This window comes from Mastigoproctus giganteus, chromosome 1, assembly GCF_048544385.1.
Source record: "Mastigoproctus giganteus isolate SK-2022 chromosome 1, ASM4854438v1, whole genome shotgun sequence".
Taxonomy (NCBI): Eukaryota; Metazoa; Arthropoda; class Arachnida; order Uropygi; family Thelyphonidae; genus Mastigoproctus; species Mastigoproctus giganteus.
Genome location: NC_143575.1, coordinates 40,271,692 through 40,293,856, shown reverse-complemented (window position 1 = coordinate 40,293,856; position 22,165 = coordinate 40,271,692). Strand labels below are relative to the sequence as shown.

General features: G+C 36.1%; 1 protein-coding gene across 2 annotated transcripts in view; it reads left to right on the top strand.

Moving 5' to 3' along the window:
- Window positions 1-22,165, top strand: part of LOC150090732 (histone lysine acetyltransferase CREBBP-like) — a 362,719-nt gene that overhangs the window by 337,201 nt on the left and 3,353 nt on the right. The gene's annotated exons all lie outside the window — the stretch shown is intronic.

Genomic DNA, 22,165 nt, shown 5'->3' with positions numbered 1-22,165 from the left:
ATCTAAACGAGTATTTTGCATCTACATTCACGCATGAGGAGTTATTCAGGAAGGAGAATGATGTAGGTAAAGTAAACATTGGCAGTGAGCTGGATGATTTTGTAATAACTGAGAGGAAAGTGGAGGAGAGATTGTTGAGGATAAACATAAAAAAGACACCTGGGGTGGATGGGATCTATCCAGTTATATTAAAGGAGGCAGCAAAGGAAGTATGCAAACCCCTAGCCATAATTATGAGAGCTTCTTTGGACTCAGGGGAGGTACCCATAGACTGGAGACGTGCAAATGTAACCCCAATTCACAAAGGAGGATCAAAGGCTGACACAAGTAATTATAGACCTGTTAGTTTAACTTCTGTTCCAGGTAAATTAATGGAGGCACTGGTTAAAGAAGCACTGCAGGATCATCTAAAGAATTCCGTTATAGCTCAGACGCAGCATGGTTTTGTTAAGGGCAGGTCTTGCCTGACCAATTTGATTGGATACTATGATGTAGTCACAAAAGAACTGGATGCAGGGAATAACTTTGATATTATATATTTGGATCTTAGAAAGGCTTTCGATACTGTTGCACATGGAAGACTGCTGCACAAATTGGAGCAGTGTGGCATTGGAGGCAAATTGCTGCTATGGATAAGGGGATGGTTGAGTGGCAGAAGACAGAGAGTGGTAATCAATGGACACTGCTCAACGTGGACTAATGTTATTAGTGGAGTTCCTCAGGGTTCAGTGTTGGGTCCGTTGTTGTTTTCGGTGTTTATGAATGATATTGATGATGGGATATCAAGTTTAATGTCCAGGTTTGCAGATGATACAATGGTTGGCAGGGTTGTTAAGGACACTACTGACGCTATGCTGCTGCAACAGGATCTGGAAAGGTTGAACAGATGGGCTGAGAGGTGGCAAATGAAGTTTAACATTGACAAATGTAAAGTACTACATATGGGATACAGTAACCCCAGAGCAGCGTATCAACTCTGCGGTACTACACTGACAGTGGTGGAGAATGAAAAGGACCTGGGGGTAATTGTGCAGGCAGATATGAAGTTCTCTGAGCAGTGCAGACGAGCTGCAAGAGTAGCTCATGGTGTCTTGTCAATGATATACAGGAATTTTTCTAGCAGGGATAAGGAGGTGATTATTCCCTTGTATAAGGCAATGGTTAGGCCACATCTTGATTACTGTATACAGGTCTGGAGGCCTCATTTCAAGAAGGATGTAGAGCTGCTGGAACGGGTACAGAGAAGGGCAACAAGATTAGTAAATGGAACAAAGGGTTGCTCTTACGAAGAAAGGCTTAAGTTTTGCAAATTACACAGTCTGGAGACTAGGCACCGGCGAGGTGATCTGATAGAGGTGTATAAGGCTTTGAATGGTTTGAGCATGCTCAATGCCAATGGGATTCTTCATCTTGCTCAGAATAATCACCTCATAGGGCATAAATTCAAATTGAGGAAGGACGGATGTCGGATAGATGTGCGGAAATTTGCCTTTGGCCAGCGGGTGGTTGGTTGGTGGAACCGACTTCCATCACTTGTTGAAGTTGATAGCCTAAACAAATTTAAAGCTCAACTGGACAGGTATTTCGAACGAACGGAGGGGTGAAATGGGAGTGGGTTTTTTTTTTTTTTTTTTTTGGCTGATGCTGAGTAAGCTTGCTTTCTTGCATCATATGCCTCTACTAATGCTAATGCTAGAAGCATGACCCCATCACCTCTTCATCTTGAGGGCTGATGACCCTCCTATGTGTGAGTCCTGTGGCACAATTTTAACAATCAGACACATTTTAGTTGACTGCACCAGTTTTAGAAATGCTCGTTTTACCGCTTTTAACCATCTGACTGAGCCGTATACACTCAGTCAGATTTTATCCGACAATAACCATGTGTCTGCTATTTTTAATTTCCTAAAATCAGTAAACCTTTTTAATCATATTTAAAAAATCTTATTATTTTAAGATTTTCTATTGTTACTTGTTTTTATAACCTGACGTAGTGACCTAATTCAGTAGGTCACTGAAATTTTTTTTTTTTTTTTTTTTTTACCTTTTATGACAAGGTTTTGGCGCATTATAGCCATAGTTGCTGATGCGCCAATAAAACTCAACCAAACAAACAAACAAACCTCTTCATCTTCCCTATCCTTCCTAAATACATTATACATACCGTACTGAAACTCATCATCCCTTATCTCTGGGTGGCACCACGTTTCTGTAAGTCCTATTATGTCAGCATTACTTGTCCTAACCAGAAGTTTGAATTCACTCATTTTATTGACAACACTTCTGACATTACTGTATAAACAATTAAGACTTAGCATTCTTGTATAGTTTTTTCCTGGCGCACTATAACCCCGCTGTTTTTGCACCATAAAATTTCAAAATTCATTCTTGTATAGTTAACTATCCTGGCACACCCCTTAAAGTTATTTGAGCCCGCTTCCCTGGCATTAGCTACCTGCTCATTCAAAACATTTCTGTCGTCGTCAGAACATCTTGCTAATATGTTCTGTTGCAGTAACAAACACGAACTCTTGAGGTATGTGCAAGTGTTACTTTGACTAATATTATCAGATAAATGCATATCTATATTACCCTTGTCCCCCCTCCCCCTTTTAAACTAGCAGTTTTCCTGAACCTTTAAGGTATCCTCAATAATACTAGCAAAAACTCTTGTACCACCTTTGTTTAAATGCATCCCGTCTCTACAGTGTGAGCCAATCTGATAGAAATCCCCCCCCCCTGCAAGCCTTGCAGAGTTCTTCAAGTTTTGAGTTAATCCACAAGGCTTTCAGCATATAATCCCTCCTAGCATGCCTGGGCAGAATTGCAAACACACAGACATTGTGACCTAACTCCCAGCATTCCTGCAACATGGTCCTATATTTCTCTAACAAATCGTCAGATCGCATGTGCTTAATGTCATTAATCTCCACATGAATAATAATATTCTCTTTACCCCCTTAAAATCTGAGTCTGTTGGTGACATCATTAATAGTTTCTCCCAGCAGACATATGCTGGTTCTAGTCCACCTATCCTTATTACAAAAAATATTTCCTGTTTCCCTGACAATGGAGTCTCTTAATAAAACTAAGTCCTTTTGAACCAGAGTAGTTTGCACTTGTATATTCTGTTCTGGGGCCCGAATCGGGAGTGCATCACTTGGTAGGTTACTAGAGTCTTGAGTCTCTAACAAGCTCCACAGTTACGTTATTCTCGCAGGCAAGCACTCGTTTTTTTCAGTGACTCAAATTGTTCTAGCAATGCACTAAATTTTAACTTAAGATCTGTGCACCCCTTACAATGGTAACAAAGAAAAGAATCTCCAAGTGAGCTAGGATTATCCACTAGGTCGACCTTGAAATACATGCCACAGGTTCTACAATGGATAAAATCATGACTCACCCAGGTATTGCCATCGGCTATTTCCATATGAGTCATGGTACCCTCTGACAAAGTGTTCAAGGCAGCTCTTGTAATAATCATTATAAAATTTACTAATTGTCAATAAAAGAAACTTGCAAAAAATTATATTTATAATATTTAAAAAATCAAACTATTACAGGAAAAAAACTTATGAAAATAAACTTTACAATATGCTAAATAACCTTTGAAACCCTGCTCTACTTCACTTAATCTTTCTCTAATCCCCTCTTATCTATACTTCTTTGCTGTCACTATGAAGAGCTAGAATAGGCACGTCTGCTTGCCACGAATGCCAGTGTAATAATATTGGCATTCCTGTACAGCGACCAATTTTTCCATCTTTTTTCATTCATACAACTTTGTTGAGTTTAAGACCTGTAATTAAAAAACAAATTATTGAAGCTGCATGAAACTTGGTTTGGTGGTTTTCTGCATGAATTTTATACATTAAGTACAGAAATTTAACACTGTACCACTACCCTTTTGTACCCAGGCCATAAACTTTTCAAACGCCCCTCGTAAAGCCAATGTTGGAACTTCATTCATTTCTATTCATGGAGATGCCTCCTTCTTTCATCCCCTGACTTTCTGTTTCCCCCTCTCCTTAATCCTTTCTTCTCCAACTGTTTACTCACTCCACTGAATGTTTCTTTTGGGCTTCCTCAGAATTCTCTGGGAAGTATAGTACATGCCTTAGACAGTAGTTCCTGGCGTGCTTCCACGTGACTATGGATGGGAGGCAGGGGGCAAGCAACAAGATTGCTATCCCCCTTGCTGCAAAGTTGCCAAATGCCCACCTACAACACTCACTTCACCTTACACAAGCCCACACTTCAACTACAAGACCAGTATGGTTTTTTGCTAAGTCCAAAGATACAGGAGTGAATGTGGGGGAACCCTGGAAACCCCATACAAGTGCACACTGAAACATTGTCCTACCATTAATATATGGACACCTGCAATCTACAGATAACCTCTGATATTTTCCACCATTCAGCCTTCAAGGAAACTACCGGTTCAGGTCTGTGTGTGTGTGTGTGTGTGTGTGTGTGTGTGTGTGTGTGTGTGTGTGTGTGTGTGTGTGTGTGTGTGTGTGTGTGTGTCCTCACACAAACCCAACGATCCAATTCATATCACAGGATTGAGGTTACAACTCTGTGGTAGTTAATCCAACTTTTCAACATGCATGACGTCAAGATGGTCCACTACAATGCAAGCAATATGACGCGGAGCATTGTCCTGCTAATACAGGTATTTACCTTCCCCAATGTGCTGTCACAACATAGGCAATGCATTATTGTTCAGAACAGCCCTGGACCATCATTTGTCTCTGCCAAACTTCATTACATGACAATACAGTAGGTAGCTTTCTCTGGGCACCCCACACAGCACAACTGTTATTTTTGTATTGGCTAAGTTAATCCATTAATGCAAATATTTACAACAATGAAACTGAAAGATCATTAATATTTTAAATTTAAATGAGAATTACAAAAATCGTGCACGGTGTTAATAAAAGTATCTGATGAAAAATTTTCTCAAGATTAATTAATACAAACATATCCTGATTTGTATGGATACTTTAAACCTTTTCAGTCAAAACGTATACATATTTTGGACCCTTGAACCAGGATTTACTGTAGTACATCTGCTGGATTATTTTGGTGTCTGAAGTAGTAGACCAATGATAAATCAGAATTCATTGAACTAACTAAACAAAAAAATTTCAGCAAACTAAATATTAAAGCAATACTATGTGTAATTAGATCAGTAATAAATAATGCAGTGAATCCTTACAGTGGTGTTGAGTTCTCCTGAAAAATAAGTTATGTTCTTATTCGTTCTTACAATTTTTTTGAAGTCAGAATTTACCTCCACTTTGTCTTCATGTCTGTGCCCTAGAAAAACAACAAATACACATTATGCTACTTCAACAGGTAAAATAAATAAACACTCAGTCCTATAGACTTCACCTACAGAAACATGAATAAACAGTTCACTGAAAATTTTTCAAGTGAATCACTTAGATTTCACACAGCTGACCATTAATAACACTGGCCAATGTGATTTTTACCTCCATTATTATAATATAATACCTGTATACAGTCAATTTTTATGTGTACATTTAGAAAATAATTCTTAAAATTTCATGTCACATCACAGTTTCTACATATACAGGTTTTAGTGTTTACTAATAAGAGGGAAGTAGATGTGACTCATAGATGACAGTAATGTTGAGAGTGTTAACATGTTCAGTCTTGTCTGTCTGCCTCTGACCTCTCTTTTAACAGAAAGACAGTTGTAGTGTGAGTACATGTACAGTTTATATGCACATCTGTTGCATATTGTTTGTTTCTCTTATGTTTTGCTTTGCACTGTATTGTCAAAATGTTTAAGCAGAAGCAAAGGAAATGTCTGCATAACCTGACAGTTTCTGCTACATGTGTGAACTGTGTACAACAAAAACTCAAACTAAGAAATCTGTAGTATTACTGAATGTATGTTCTTTGCACTTTGATTGCAAGATTGGTGATTAGAACAAAACTTGGCCTACACATATGTGCTTTATTACCTGCACCACAAGTCTGAGAATGTGGCTAACTGTAAAAATTAATTAAATATGCCTTTTGCTGTTCCTGTGGAACCACACTGATGATTGCTATTTTTGCTTGACAAGTATTAGGGATGTCCAGGAAATTTGAGCACAGCATCAAATATCCTAACATATCATCTGCAGTAAGGCCTGTTCTGCATAATGAAGACCTGTAGCATATCTCCCAAAATCCTGAGCGAAATAAAGTACCATGGCTTTGCTTGAAATGTCTGTGGTAATCTTAATGTAACTGGATTACTCACTGGTCTACAGGGAAGTTTCAAACAACACTGGTATTTTTTGTTTGTGGGACACTTGTGCAACAGAAAAACATATTGTGTAGTAGTGGGAAAAGTGAGGAATTTTTTTTACCAGGGAGAAGTAATATAAGATATGAAGACTAGTTCCACTGGTTGGACCAAAAAAGGTTCAATTTCTACCCACCTTTACATGTAAAGTTTGAATTAATGAAGAATTTTTTTGTTCGTGCCCTGGATAAAGAAGGAAGTGGATTCTGCTACCTAAGGGAAATGTTTCTAAATTTAACGGATGCAGAATTGGAAGAATTGAGCCTCAAAGATGATGAATTTGAAACAGTTACATGATACTTAACTAACAGCTTGATGATCTTTTCGATCAGTTGTGCATGGATTTCTTAAAAGAAGATAATTATGAATCTCTGGTACCAACTTTACTACAATGTTATAAAAATATGGGTTGCCGAGTGTCTTTAAAAATTCATTTTTTTTTTTCCATCTCAGTTTTGGAGATGTAAGTGATGAACAGGTTTCTTAAGAGGAAAAAGCTGAATTGTGTGTGTGGTAGTTGTTGGCACATCGGCTTCTGTGGCCATAATGCACCTCCCGAGTTGTGGTTTTTTTTTTTTTTTTTTTTTTTTTTTTTGCAGTACTTTGATCCAAACCTGAGGCGGGATTCGAACCCGCAAGCTTTGGGTTGCCAGGCAGGCACTTTACCCACCTGGCTAGCCCTGTGGGTGTGGGTGGGTGGGTTGGCCAGCATAATTAGACTGGAACAGATTTGCAGATTCCATTAAAACCCTTTTATTCCCACATTCATTTTGATTATCAGAATAATCAGAATAAACACATGGCTTGCAAATGTAATTTTTTACATGGCCTACATGTGATTTTCACACTTGCATTCTTCTCTTTTCATTTAGTTTAAACTAATTTTGTTTATTCAATGTGCAGTGGATGCTGCTTATTGTGATCACTTCATGCAGCTGTTCAGTGTTGTTTATTAATGCAGAACAGAAATGTGTACATAAAATGGTGGAAGTGGACAGAAAATATTAAAATCAAGCAATATAAAAATACTTTAATTTGACTGTCATAATTCTGGAAATCCATTCAAACAATTTATAAACAAATAAAGAAAAAATTAAAATCAAGAATTAGGAAAGAATTGATGACTCCTACCAGTCTGACTGTTTTACACAGTAAAACAGTCAGACTGGTAGGAGTCATCAATTCTTTCATGAAGCAATGACATCATCAAAGAAAGTTCTGTATCTTTGTATGAACTGTATGAAGCAAAATCAATGTTGGAGTTCAAGAACAAAATTGGGATATTATGTAACTACTGCACGTTCATAAATCGTGATGAGCCAAAAAAAAAAAATGATAATATAAGCCAGAGTGCTGATTGCGACATTACACAAAAGATAACATTAACTGCAATCACAGTAAGCAATTTGCATTATATTCTGATTTCACTTCATGAAAATATTTATCAAAAATAAAGCTGAAAGACAATCAGAATATGTAAAAGATACATTTTTCACTTGGAAAATCTGGAGATGGATTTCATCTGGAGGAACGATTTATGTTTTGAATAAAATGTGAAATCGTGTTTTATTTATTTATTCACCCATTTGATAAAGGCTAAGAGTAAAAGCCACTAAGAATTTCAATTTTGGAAATATTTATGTCTATGAACAAAGACTGTCACCAGTGAAGACGAATTAAACTCTCCTCAAAAAAAAAAAAATTTTTTTTTTTTGAGGAGAGTTTAATACGTCTTTTAATTTTTCTTTTTTTATGAAAACCCCAAACTCGAGAGGTATTAGAACCTATAGTACAGTAAACCCCCGCTATTCGCGGTCGCCGATTTAATATAAAATGAAACCTAAAAAAATGTGAATTTTAAAGCACCGTGAACTTTTTCGCCATAAAAAAACATGGGCGTGGCTAAAATTATCTTTTCCGGTCAAAACAGCACTCAGTGGATTGGGGGAGAGGGGTGACAAAATCGTGAGCGTGGATGTTTCTCGCTAATCCTTGCTCAGTATGCGTTATGCGCTTTTCATGGCAGGTTTCGTTGTTTGCTTTTAATTTATATGCTTATAAATTGAATAAATTTATCAATTTATAAATTTATATGCTTACAAAAGTACCGTTTTGCAGTGTAAAACAGACTTTTTCGAGTGTGTTAATGGAAGAAAGTGACTTTATTGTGGACAAGTTCTTTCTAACCCGTACAAAAATATGGCTAGAATAACAAGGGAAATGTGAAAATATCAAAGGTGATGACATTAGCAAATAAAATTGTGTTATTAGATAAAATTTCTAATGGTGAAAGTGTCTCCTCGGTGGCAAAACATTATAAAATCAATGAGTCAACGGTATGATCAATCAAAAAATCGGAAGAAAAAATTCGCCGTAGTGTCCGTGGAAACGCGTTAATTGCTTCAAAAATTTGCTCTGTAACTCATGAAGTTAAATTTTAAAAAAATGGAAAAGGCATTAAATCTGTGGATAGAAGACCGAACTCAAAATAAAATTCCATTAAGTTCACTCATCATTCGTGAAAAAGGTAAAACTCCTTTATCAACACTTTAGCGAAACTGGTGATAGCACTGGCGGGATAAGTTTTTTAGCTAGCAGAGGCGTTGGTTTGAAAGATTTGTTTGAAATTTCTAATAAATATTACATTTAATATTAAATTGTTTCTTATTTTCATTTCGATGCCATATGCTTGCAATTCACTATGTACTTATCTATGTTGAAGGTACGTATTATGAAGGTACGTATAATACATACATAGACAAAATTTTAGACTAGTTATTCTTATATATTTCATACTTTGGAACGGAACCCCTTTATTACTATATCAGCAATAACTCAGTATTCGCGTTTTCGGTATTCGTGACATTTCTCAGGAACGTAACCTCCGCGAATAGCGGGGGTTTACTGTACTTAGTATCGTGCTTGGGTTGGAGGTTCAGAAGATGAAAGAAGATATTTGTTGACATTGGACTTGGACTTCTGTAGACTATAATGTTCAGGAAAGACATATGAAGGAAGGTTGTTCCTGGAAACGGCAGTTCAATGAATAAACGAGGAAGATGAGAAGTTGGACATAAATGGATGTTGGTTGGTGTTGGCACATATTCGGAGACTGTTTTGAAAGAGAGAGCAGGAATTATAGAAGCCAATTCAGAAGAACAGTAGCCATGGAAGTATCTGTAGAAAAGGCATGCAGCAGAAACAGTACATCTGAGATAGCGAGTGGAGAGACTATGTCAGAAAGGAGTCAATAATTAACTTAACTGCTCTCTTCTGAATGGAATCTAGAAGTCTGCGAGAGGTTTTGGGGACACCGCCCCAGATGTGGGAACAATATTCCATGGTAGGGTGGATTTGCAATTTGTACAGAGCGAACAACTGTTTGGAAGAAAAGTAACGCCGAGAGCGAAAGAGAAAACCAAGATTTTTAGGTGCAGTGGAAGCAATATTTGTAATGTGCTTGTGCCAAGAGAGATTAGAAGTTGGGGTAATCCCCAAAAGAGATATATCATTTTGTCTAGAAATTGGAGTGTCACCAAAGATAAGCATAAGAGCAGAAGAATCCTTTTTGCGAGATATAAAACAAGACTGAGTTTTAGAAGGGTTGAAATCAACTAAGTTGTCTTTGCCCCACTGGAGAATTACATGGGGATCAGCATTTAAGAAATTAGTAGTGGATATTCGAGAAATTGAAGCTGATTGAGCAAGGCAAGGTTTCTCAAAATGGAAAGTGGAATGCAATGCATTATCATCGGCAAAACTATGGATAGGATTTCCAGTCAATGGAAGAAGATCATTAATATAAAAGAGGGAAAGAACTGAACCTTGGGGGGCACCAGCACTAGTGGAAAAGTTAGAAGACAGAGAGCCATCTAGCATCACCCTCAGTGAGCAATCAGAGAGAAAACTGGATAACCAATTACTAAAAACAGTTGGCAAACCATAAGATGGAAGCTTGTTTAGGAGACCTTTATGCCAAACAGAATTGAAAGCCTTTGAGATGTCAAGAGCAATTACTTGTGTTTCCCCGAACTTTTCCATTGAATTTGTCCGTAAAAGGGTAAAATAAGCCAGAATATTACCAGTGGATCGACACTGATGGAATCCATACTGGCGATTGTTCATCAGACGAAAAGTTTTCTAGGTAGTTTAAGAGTCGCCGGTTAATTGATTTCTATATTACTTTAGAAAGAATAGAAGTAATTGCAATGGGACGATAATTTGATGAGAGGGATTTGTCACCCTTTTTAGGAACTGGCTAGATATGAGCAAATTTACAAGCAGAAGGAAAAACACCTTTGGAATAAGAAGGTGAAAAAAGGGGGCAAAGTTCAGGAGCACAGTTTTTGAGGACAAGTGGAGAAATACCATCAGGACCTGGAGCTTTCTCAGCATTCTCTCCTTTTGACGTAGAGAACACAGGAGGCATTGAATGGATTGTGTTGGGAATGGTGGGAGGTGTTTTACTAAGGTCATTGTTACAGGAATTGGAAGAAAAATGGGATGCAACAGGTCAGCAGAAGTGACAACAGAACCATCTAGTTTTGATGGTGGGAGCAGAGATGGGCAAAATTTGCATCCAATCGCTTTGGCAACAGACCAGAATGCTCGGCTACCATTAGGGCAAGAAGCAAGTTTTCTACTCTTCGCCTCTTCAAAATCTAGTTTGGACTGATTAATAACTGCTTTAGAATTGTTGTGAGCTTTGGTGTAGGCAGAAAATGAATCTGAAGAGTCGGAAATAAGCCAATTACGATATGCAACGTTCTTCTCTTAAACAGCCTTAGCACATTTATTGTAAAACCAATGTTTAGATAAAGGATGAGATTTTAAAGTGGAGTGTGGAATAAAGGATTCCATTCCTACAAGAATAATTTCACTGACACGATCTGAGCAAACATTGAAATCAGAAGTTCTGAAACAGTAATCCGACCAAGGAAAAGAAGAAAACAAATCTCGCAGGTCATCCCATTTTGCATTCTTGTAATGCCAAACAATACAAGATTGGGAATAGCTATGAGATAAAGGCTCCATTGGATAAGAGACAATCACCAAGTTGTGATCTGAGGTGCCTAAAGGACCACTCACTTCGGCCGTGTACTTAGAAGGGTTGTTTGTGAGAAAAAGATCAAGCATGTTGGCTGCATGGTTAAGATTCTCTGGTATTCTTGTAGGTAGATAAACAATCTGTGCAAGTAATTGAAAAAGCCTCAGCATCTCGACTAGCTGGATTGGTGTGACTAGAAAATGGAAGCCAGCTGGAGTTGTGAACATTAAAATCACCAAGGAAAATTACCTCACTGTTAGGAAAGTTGGACTGGAGAAAGTCAAGTTGCAAAGAGAGGAAGTCAAAGAGCTCCAAGTGATTAGTGGAGTTGGGAGAACGGTAGAGACAACAGATGAATTTGACACAATGAGGTAGAGAGATTTTAAGCCAGAGAAGATCAAAATGAGGAGATTCCAAATTACCAAGTCTCTGACGGGGAATATCGAAATGGGCATATGCACAAGTACCACCTTTGAGGCGAAAGGAATCATACAGCCAAAAATTTGGGCAACTGAGATGAGCAGTAGTTGAATCAACCGATAACTGATATTCTGTCAGAAAAAGTACATGGAGTTTGGCAGAGTGCAAGTGGAAATGGACATTGTTGAGATTAAATCTGAGACCACGTATATCTGTGAAATAAACTAGGAAGTGCTTGGGAGGTTTAGATCTTTTCACAGATAAGCTTACTCTATTAGTTTGACAATTCATGATGTATTTGATAGTAAGAAAAAGTTGGGGGGCATGCTGTATGAAGTAATGAAATTTTTGGATATGGCATACACATGGTAAGAATATACCCAGATCCTTGACATAGCGTGGCCTCGACAATGCCCCCCCCCACATACACACTACTCAAACTCCCTCCAGTCACTATCTTGCAGAGTAGAGGTAGCAAGATTATACACTGGCTGATTAGGAAGCCTCCTAAAGAGTTACCAATAGGTTCGGCCCGGTGTACTAACTAGCATCCGGCCTGCGAATACCGTTTTAGAGTTATACCCTCGAAATGTAAGGAAGATTGGATCTCGCCATGATGTTCATCATAACCTCAGAAGTCATCAGTCATACTGTTGATGGAAGAGATGGGGAAGGGTTGACTGGAACTTAGCTCTGGAGACTAAACATGGGTTCCACCACTTCAAGCCTCCAATAAGCAAAGTGGTGGTATTTCACCGGTTGATGAGAGTCATCTACCACCTAGTATTGCCTTGTAACACAGAGGGGTGGCATTCCTCCATGTGGTGTGGGCACCACACCTTGACCCCTGCTTAAGCTGGTTCACACCTGGGTGGTCACCCACAGTGTGCATGTGCATGGAGGTTATACCCAGGGTTACTAACAGTCCCACCATCATGAAGTGCAAGCAGAGGATTTGGCTGTCACAGACCGTCCAGACTTCACTGAAATTGGGTCCACTTGACTTGAATGTCACCCGAATATCAGTTCCAGCAACGTTTTAGACTCCCAGGTAGCAAGAACAGCTTATCTGGCATATCTGAGAGAATGTCTGTGACAACCTCAAGGACCAAATTGACATTAATAGAAGGCAGAATTTAAATTCAATTTTAAAAATAGCAATATTGTTCCAAGTGTTATTAGTATAATGGTAAGTGTCATTCAGTAATGGGCGTTTTATGCTGAACTTGAATGACAAAAATGGTCAAGTAAATAATTAATACTTTATAAATAATAATACAGTTGTAAGTTTTTTTTGAAAGTTAAATAAGCACAGTATAGAATTCCATTTATCTGAAATTTTTGTTACTCAAATATTTTTTATTTTAGTTTTCCCCCTAATTTGATTAAAATTATGGGTTCTTCCCCTAATTGAAAAAAATGAAAATCTGCATATTTAACATTTTAAATACAGTAGGACTCCACTTCTCGGCATTCTACCAATTCATTGTTTTTCGATTATATTCGGTGCTTGTTCTGCTATTTCATCATTTTTCGGCTTGACATGCTCAGCAGCCGAGTCCGAGAAGGGCATTGGGTGGCATTTTATTGTTCAGTCTGTTTACAGCATATGATAGTGTAAACATGTTATTAGGCTTTTATATGCATTCTCAAGCGGAAAAAAAAAAAAAAAAAAAAAGGTTATATTCCACTTTTCAGTGGGGGTCTGGAACCTAACTTGCCGTGTGAGTGGGGACCTACTGTAAAACAAACAGAACTATTGCATGGATATAATAAAATTATAAGGCCTCTAGTACAAGGCATTATGGACGAAGCAAAGAAGAGTAAATTTCATCCATACCACTTCTGTATAATAAAACTACACTGATATTGATGCATAAAAACTTCATTAAAAAAAAAAAGCTGTAAATTTGCCATTATATAAATTACTATAAATAAACTTTATTTGGTCAATTTGTGAACATTATTTTTATATGAAAGATAATTTATTCAGCCTACTTGGCCGAATAAATTATATTAATTTCACAGGCATCAAACTTATTTTATATACACACACATTGTTCTTTTTTAATTTCAATATTGTAGTTTTATAAAATATAAAGTAAATATAAATACTGTACAATTAAATATATTAATATGGTAGCTTTCAACAATGATATGTTGTCTCCTTCAGCCAAATGATTTGTGTCTGGCATTGTGCATAATAGCTGAAATGACACATAGGGTTGGCCATGTGCTCACTGACATTAGCACATCATTCTCATTACAGTACTCTGGCACCACATAAACTTGTTCATTCCCTCCCCTTTTGTCTTCCATTGGACACTACCACAGCAAAGAGACTCAAAAACAGGGTTTATTCAAGTGTCTCTGTTTATTGTTTGTTTTTGCACTGTACATGAATCAGCTTTAACCAGTGTTGGCATTGCTGCTCCTTTTCATATGTGATGGCATCTCCCGAGAAAAGACTATAATAAAATACAATAGCATGTATGATAATGAGATATTGTCTTCTTCGGCCAAATTATTTGAATACACACGTATCATCGGATATGAAAAGGACCGGCAGTGCAGATGCTGGTTGGAGGCGACACAGTACGAAAACCAACTAATAAACAGAAATAGTTCTATTCATATATACCCTGTTTTTGAGCCTACTGTTTCATTATAATAGTATAAAAAGATGGAAGGTGAAAAGATAAGTGAGAGGAAATGATAAAAGAGAAATTTGAACAGAGCATGGTCAGTATAATTTAATAAAGCTAAAATGTGTTTTCATTAAATATTGGCTGAATTGTTCAGACAGAAATTATAATCCTCTCTTATTCAATTAATGAACAGATAGCACAGGATATATTAACCCCCATAAAATGTTGATTCATTGAAACTTCGTTAATTTGAATTTAAAGGGATGAAAATATGACTGTGCCAATTTAAACAGGTTTAAAATATCTATACAAGAAAATAAAGTTTGTATTAATCAAGAGAAATTTTGTCAGTTATTCTTATTAACAGTGTACAGAATTTTCACAATTTCATTCAAAACATTAAGAATCTTTTAGCTTTGTTGTGGTAGATGTTTGTGAATAGACTATTAATATGTTAATTTGGTTGATGTGAGAAAGATAATAAATACATTGTGGTGAAATTTAACCAATTTCTCACATGAATAATAGATTGCTAAGTTTTGTTTTTGCAACCATTACTGATTGTACAGCTTAGTATATGCAACCTGTACATTAAAATAAGCACCTACGTTCTTTATTATGTATAATTATACATACCTGCTAAAGATATCCATAGTTTGGGATATTCTTCGCTTGTAATCTTCATAACTGTGATTTTCATAACTGAGGTGCAGACTGCTCTTGCAAATTACAGCTACATAAGCTGGTCATACAATGTTTTTTAATGAGCCAGTTTGATGTCAGCTAGAAAAATATAGGTGTGAAATTTTACCTTGGTTGTGTGGAATTATTATTATTATTTTTTTTTTTATTTATTTATTCTGAGCACATAAAGAAGTCTCTATGAAACAGATATTGCCATGGAAGATGCTTGAAAGGAAATGATTACACATAGCTGTACACTAAAAGCATATCCAAAAAATATATATACCAATTTGCAGGACATTACAATTTTCCAATTTCAACATGGAAATATGTGATACAGTTTTTATAGTTTGTCTTAACATGGATTAGCAAAGTAATTTTGAAAATGAGACTAAAGCTCCTAAAAAAACTTAATTTATGTGCACAAAATATAATTTCGTTCCACACAATTAACATGAAATTTCATATAATTATAATTAAATATACATTTTCCAGCTATACCCACATGCTGTTCATTTTCTGTCTCTTTACTCTTATGTAGCTGTAATTTTCAAGGGCAGTCCATGCTAATTATTGAGTTCACTGAATATGTCACTGAGTTCACATATTCAGTGAACTCATTATTCAGTGTGCTGATTATTGAGTTCACTGAATATGTGACAATTCTGAAAGACAAGAATATTATCCTTTTTCATGGATTACAAGCAAATTAATTGAAATCAATCCAATTGTATTAAAAGAAGCAGCAAAAAGAGAAGTATATCTTTAGCTATAACTATGACAGCATTCTGGATTCAGGGGAGATCCCTACATATTGAAGGTATACAAATGTCTTACCTATTCATAAAGAGGTGATGAATCTATAAAACAAGGCAGAAAAATTCTGTTCATGGTTGAGTACATTGAAAGACACGGGATTTAGGAAGGCAGATAAAATGAGTAATTATAGAACTGCAAGCTTGACTTCTATTCCAAATAAAATAAAGGAGCCAGTAGTTGAAGTAATATAGGAACCATCTTACAGAATGCAGTTATATGGAAATCAAAGCATACATTTTTTGATAGGGGAAGATCTTGTCTGACCAATCTGATTCACTACTGTGGTGCAGTAACAAATGAGCTGAATGCAAAAAATTACTTTATCATGTATGTAGAGTTTACTGTTCCACATAAAAGATGGCTGTACAAACTGGAGCAGTGTGGCATTTGGGGCAAGTTATTGCTATGGATAAAGAGATGGATGAGTGGCAAAAAGAAAGAGGATGGTTATTAATAGGCATTGTTATATTTGTTGCCCTTCTTGGACTAATGATATCAGTGCTGGATCCTCTCACTGTTTTCAGTATTTTTAATGATATTCATGAAGGCATATCAAGTTAAATGTTTAAGTTTGCAGATGATACAAAGGATGGCAGGTTGGTTAATGAGAGTAATCAGGATTAAGTAAACCCTCGCTAATCCGGTTACGGTTAATCCGGATCAAAATATGAAAAATTCTGTTTGTGGTTGAGTACATTGAAAGACACAGGATTTAGGAAGGCAGATGAGTCACTCTGACTGCGCAGAGAGGGAGATGGACCATATGTTACATTGTCTTTCGTGTTGTTCAGTGTCGTTGTTGACTCTGAGTCGGACAGATGTTATTGCTTCATTTGCATATCTTTATATGTATATATGTACATAAGTTAACATATTTTATATAATTATGGGTTCTAAAGAATTGAAAAGTGGAATAAAAAGAAAAATGTTACTTTAACTATCATTAACAAGATCAAAGTGATAGAACAACTTGAAAATGGTGTTCATGGGGAAAAAAAAATTACTGAAGAATTTGTTATTGGCCAATAGTCTGTGTCAGATATTAAAAAACAAAAAAGAATCTATAAAGATATTCTCTTTAAAATTTGATGGGAGAAGTGATAAAAGCAGTGTATCAAATAGACAATATCAAATATGACATTAAAAATGCCAAAAGAAGCTGTATTTAAGTGGTATTCACAGCGATGATCAAGTGACATTGTAATTTGTACTATCTTTCTCCACTGGGTGAAAAAGATTGGAGTTGGAATCCCATCAATGATGCGAACAACTTTTTTTATCAATGTAGCCAAGTTAGTCGATCCAGCGCCACCTGATAAATATATAAAAATACAATACATTTATCCATCTATCGATGGATAAATGTGTTGTCTTTATACTTTTTAAATAAAGGCTCTACAGCGATATTTTTTTAAATTTATTTTCATCAGCACTACCTATATTTTATTTATTAAATGTTCCATTTATTTGTGTTCTGAGTGTTTGTTCTTTTTGCTTCACTCACCAGATTATCACTTAATCCGGATGACCTCTCCACCCAATTAATCTGGATTAGCGAGGGTTTACTGTATGTCACTGCAGTAAGATCTAGAAAAATTAAGCAGCTGGGCTCAGAAGTGGCAATTGAAGTTTAAAATTGACAAATGCAAGGTACTGGCATATGGGTAGCAGTAATCCCAGAATAACATGCCATTTGTGTGGTACCACACTCAAGGTGAATAATGAAATCATGGGATTCTGTCTACAGGAATTTGGCAAGCATTATATATCTGTTAGAATGAGTGCAGAGAAGAGTAACAAAATTAATTAGGAGCACAAAGGAATATTTTTACGAAGAAAGGCTATAGTTCTGCAGATTGCAACATCTGGAAACTAGGCACCAGCTGCACTTTGTTTTGATAGAAGTATTTGATTATATATCTGCATTTGATAGAAGTATTTAAGGCCTTAAATGGACTGAGTAAATTAAATACTGCTTACATCCTAAGTCTCGCTCAGATGATACACATAAGAGGGCACAAATTTAAATTTAAAAAAAAAGGATGGTCTTAGGATAGATGTGCAAAAATTTGCTTTCAGCCTGAGAATAATTGATTGTTGGAATATCTTCCATCTGGTGTTGTAGGAGTGAATAGTTTGAATAAATTCAAAGACAAATTCTAGACAAATTATTAGAGAAGACTAACAGAGGATGTTGGTATGCTGATTCTGTATAAGTTTGCATCATTTGCCGCTACTAATACTAAATTACTCAGCAACTAATATCCCAAGATATGGATACTCTTCCTTCGACGACTAAATATAGTTATACATAATAAACAGCTTACTGCTTATGGTGACAAAAACAGAACTCGGCAATCTTTGTTGTTATATGCAAGAAATTGAGAAGATTTTTCTTACCTTAAATAGTTAATTTATTTTATCCTCCCTTGCAAAAGCATTTTCTCTCTGAAGTACATTCATTGTTATTCTGTTTTGCATTGAATGCATACGTTCAGTGACTTAAAGGAAGATGTGTACAGCATCTGCATTGAGAAATCCCCCTATGGGGAAATGAAAATGTAGACAAAAAGAGGACAGGATACTGAAAAATTTCTCAACAGATATAATTTAACAGTCGTAAATGACAGAATACACACACACACACGTGCACGCAAGATTACCCACAGGTACTAGTACATCGACTGACCTCTCTGTGCACTCGAGTGGGTAGTACACGGTGACCCCTTGAACAGTGACCACTATCCAGTAAAGATATTTCCAAAGAAAATCATCCCTTACTAATCAGAAAAAAATTCCAAAATGGAAGCTAGACAAAGCAAATTGGGAAAACTACGAGCTGCAGAACTAACAATATAAAAACAATATACAAAATTTCCCACACACCTGAAACCATGGTGGAATAAGTCATATCATCAAACAAAACAGGAGAAAAATCAAAAACATGGAATACTTTCTGAAAATTCCCTACTACAGACAATCTAATCAACAAAAAAGGGGGGGGGGGAGCCAAATGCATTATTAAAGAAAGTAAAAAAAAAAATTCTTGGATCCATTTCACTTCAACAATAACCAGAAAAACAGGTAGCCATAGAGTCTGGAACAAAATAGGCAAGATGAACAACAGATAGAGAAACTCACTGTCATTTTTTTAAATTAAATGGACAAGATACAGCTGATTCAGAAGGCATCACAAACATCCTTGGAAAAACCTTTGCAAAGATTCCCAATAATACCACATAGACAACAACCTTTCAGAAATATAGAACTCAAGCAGAAGCACATAATCTGAAATTCTCAATTAAAAATGATGAACAATATAAACAAGCTTTCACTTTGGCAGAATTACACAAAACAAAGTGCAGCAGGTCCAGATGGAATAGTCTATATGAAGTTAAAAAACAGAAGAAAAACCACTCTTATCACTACTCCTATTATACAACAGAATGTATTTAGGAAACTGTTTTCCAAATCAATAGTGTCCTGCAATAGCTTTTGGCATTTCCAAAACCAGGAAAAGATCACACAAATCCAAACCAATATCATTCCATAGCTCTAACCAGTTGCCTAGGAAAAATTCTAAAAAAATTATAAATACAAGACTGATGTGGTATTTGGAATCCTATAGCCTACTTAGTCTGGCTCAAAGTGGTTTCAGAAAACATAAGAAATGCATTTGAAAGATTTGGTAGTGATATGTTTCTATATATAGAGAAAACATATGATGCAGCATGGTGATATGGAATACTCAGAGACTTGTACAACTCTGGAATTAGAGGACACCTCTCAATGTTTATTGGAAGGTGCCATCTCAAGGGTCTTTCCACAGGATAGAGAACCTCAGAGGTCAGTACTGAGCACTGCTCTCTTTGCCATAAGAATAAATTCAGTAGCAAAACAAATGCCAAATACAGCGGACACTGCCCTCTATGTAGATGATTTCGGCATTTCTTACCACTCCCACAACATGGAACAATTATTAAAGTTCTCAAATGGGCCCAAAGCAATGGCTTCCAAATCTCCACACAAAAGAAGTCAGGGTATGTTTCTGTAGGAAGCAGAACCTACACCCAGACCTAGAGCTTGGAGAAAAGGCGGTTCGAAGAACACCAAGCATAAAATTTCTAGAATTAACTCGATAAAAAAAAACTGACCTATTTGGAACACATGTTTAGGAATGAAGTGTTTAAAGAAATTAAATATCATAAAAATTTTATCAGCAAAAACATGCACAGCAGATAGGTACACACTACTACATTATTACAGAGCTCTAATAAGATCATAACTCAATTATGAAGCACCACCTTAACTCCACAAGACAGAACCCTAAGGTGGCTGGACCCTAAACACCACAGTGCCCTCCATATAGCTCTAGGAGAATATTTCACCTCTCCAGTTTAAAGTCTGTAATCTGATACCTATGAACCTCCATTTTATCTGAGAAGACAAGTTTTGCTTTTAAACTAAGCAGTTAAAATAAAAAGCATACCTAACAATCCTGAATGGGAAACTTTGTATGCACCAAAATATGAAAACATCTTTGGAGCACATCCAATGATAAACTAACCAGCAAACCAAGCTTCTTCTGATAATGACTTCTATACTGATACCTTTGTCTCATTAACACAAATTATATTAATTAGAGTATTTGATGATAAAGTGGTAACTGATATTATAACTAGAGTTAATAATTTGTTAATGAGATGAAGGTATCAGCACGCTTATGCATCAAAGAATTACTCCTGATTTGATCACTGGACTTTAATAAACTAGCTACTACATCTCTTACATCCAATTCATCTAGAAATAACTTCTGTTGCAGGTCAGTATGTAATGCATTTCCCATTGTATACAAAAATATATATACAGATGATTCCAAAACAGATACCAAGGTAGGTGTGGCAGCAATCTTCCCAAACAGAGTTTAAGCACAACACCTTGCTACCGAATGTAGCATCTATACAGCAGAACTACTTGTAGCACAATTAGCCCTAAACCAAATATGGTATGACACTCACACAGTCTAATTTTCACAGATTCTCTCAGTATAATACAAACCTTGCAATGCTGCACTGAGAACAGTAGGTCAATCCTGAGACATTCAGACCACACTAGGTAAACTTACAAAACAGAACTAAACAGTAAAATTCTGTTGGATTTCCAGGACACACTGGAATGAAGACACGAACCGTGCAGTGAAAATAGCAGCAGGTCTTATAAGTCCAGCCTTTTAAGTACCATATATAGACTATAAATACAATATCAATGGTTTGGCTCCTGCCATGGACAGATGCTGGGAGGCTGCTTCTCTGATGATTATATCTCCCAATAACTAACACACCAGTTGAACAACATTAACAACACTCTACTCACATAATCCACACTACTCATACCACCGACCGGGCTAGCCAAAATGCAAAAACTTTGGGAGTTGCATTATGGCCACAGAAGCCGATGCACCAACAAAAAAAAAAAAAAAAAAACTACTCATACCAACTAGTTTTACACAGTTCTTGCAACATCACAGGAATACTCTGTGGATTTGTGGGAATCACTGGAAATGCATTACACATATCCATGCTGTATAATGGTACTATATTCCAGTGGTCTCCAAAGTGGGATGCGAAAGATAATCCGCAATAAATCAGTATTTATTAATTATGAAAACTTTAGTTTTTCAAAACATAATTGAAAATAAAAATTATAAATACATGTACTTCAATATGCAGCTTTGTTTGAGCGTGCGGCTTTATTTCATGCACATTCAAGTACATGCATTTTGTACTTGAACTTCAGTTTAATTTTGTTTTGTACTTTTTTATTTGTGATCTTTTAAAATTATATGTAATTTTATATCCTTCCATGTAAATGATTTATAAATTTAAAAAAAAAAAAAAAAAACTTATATATTTAATTTTTGATTCCAGAGTGTGTGCTAGTTCTTTTAAGTAAAATAAGAGTGCATGACCAAAAAAGTTTGGAGTCCACTGATATGTAACTATAAAACAATTTTTGTTCTAGTTCCATTCAGTTTTGTTATAATGCTATTTTGGCTGTAATGCCTTTGTCTGCATTCTTGAATTAAACAAGGGACCTAATTCAGACTTCAAATTTCATTGTAGATACATCAAATTATCCATAATAAAATACATAGAAAACTATATTATTAGTTGTAAGAAATATTAGCAAATTGAAGTACACATTTTGAATAATCCAATATAA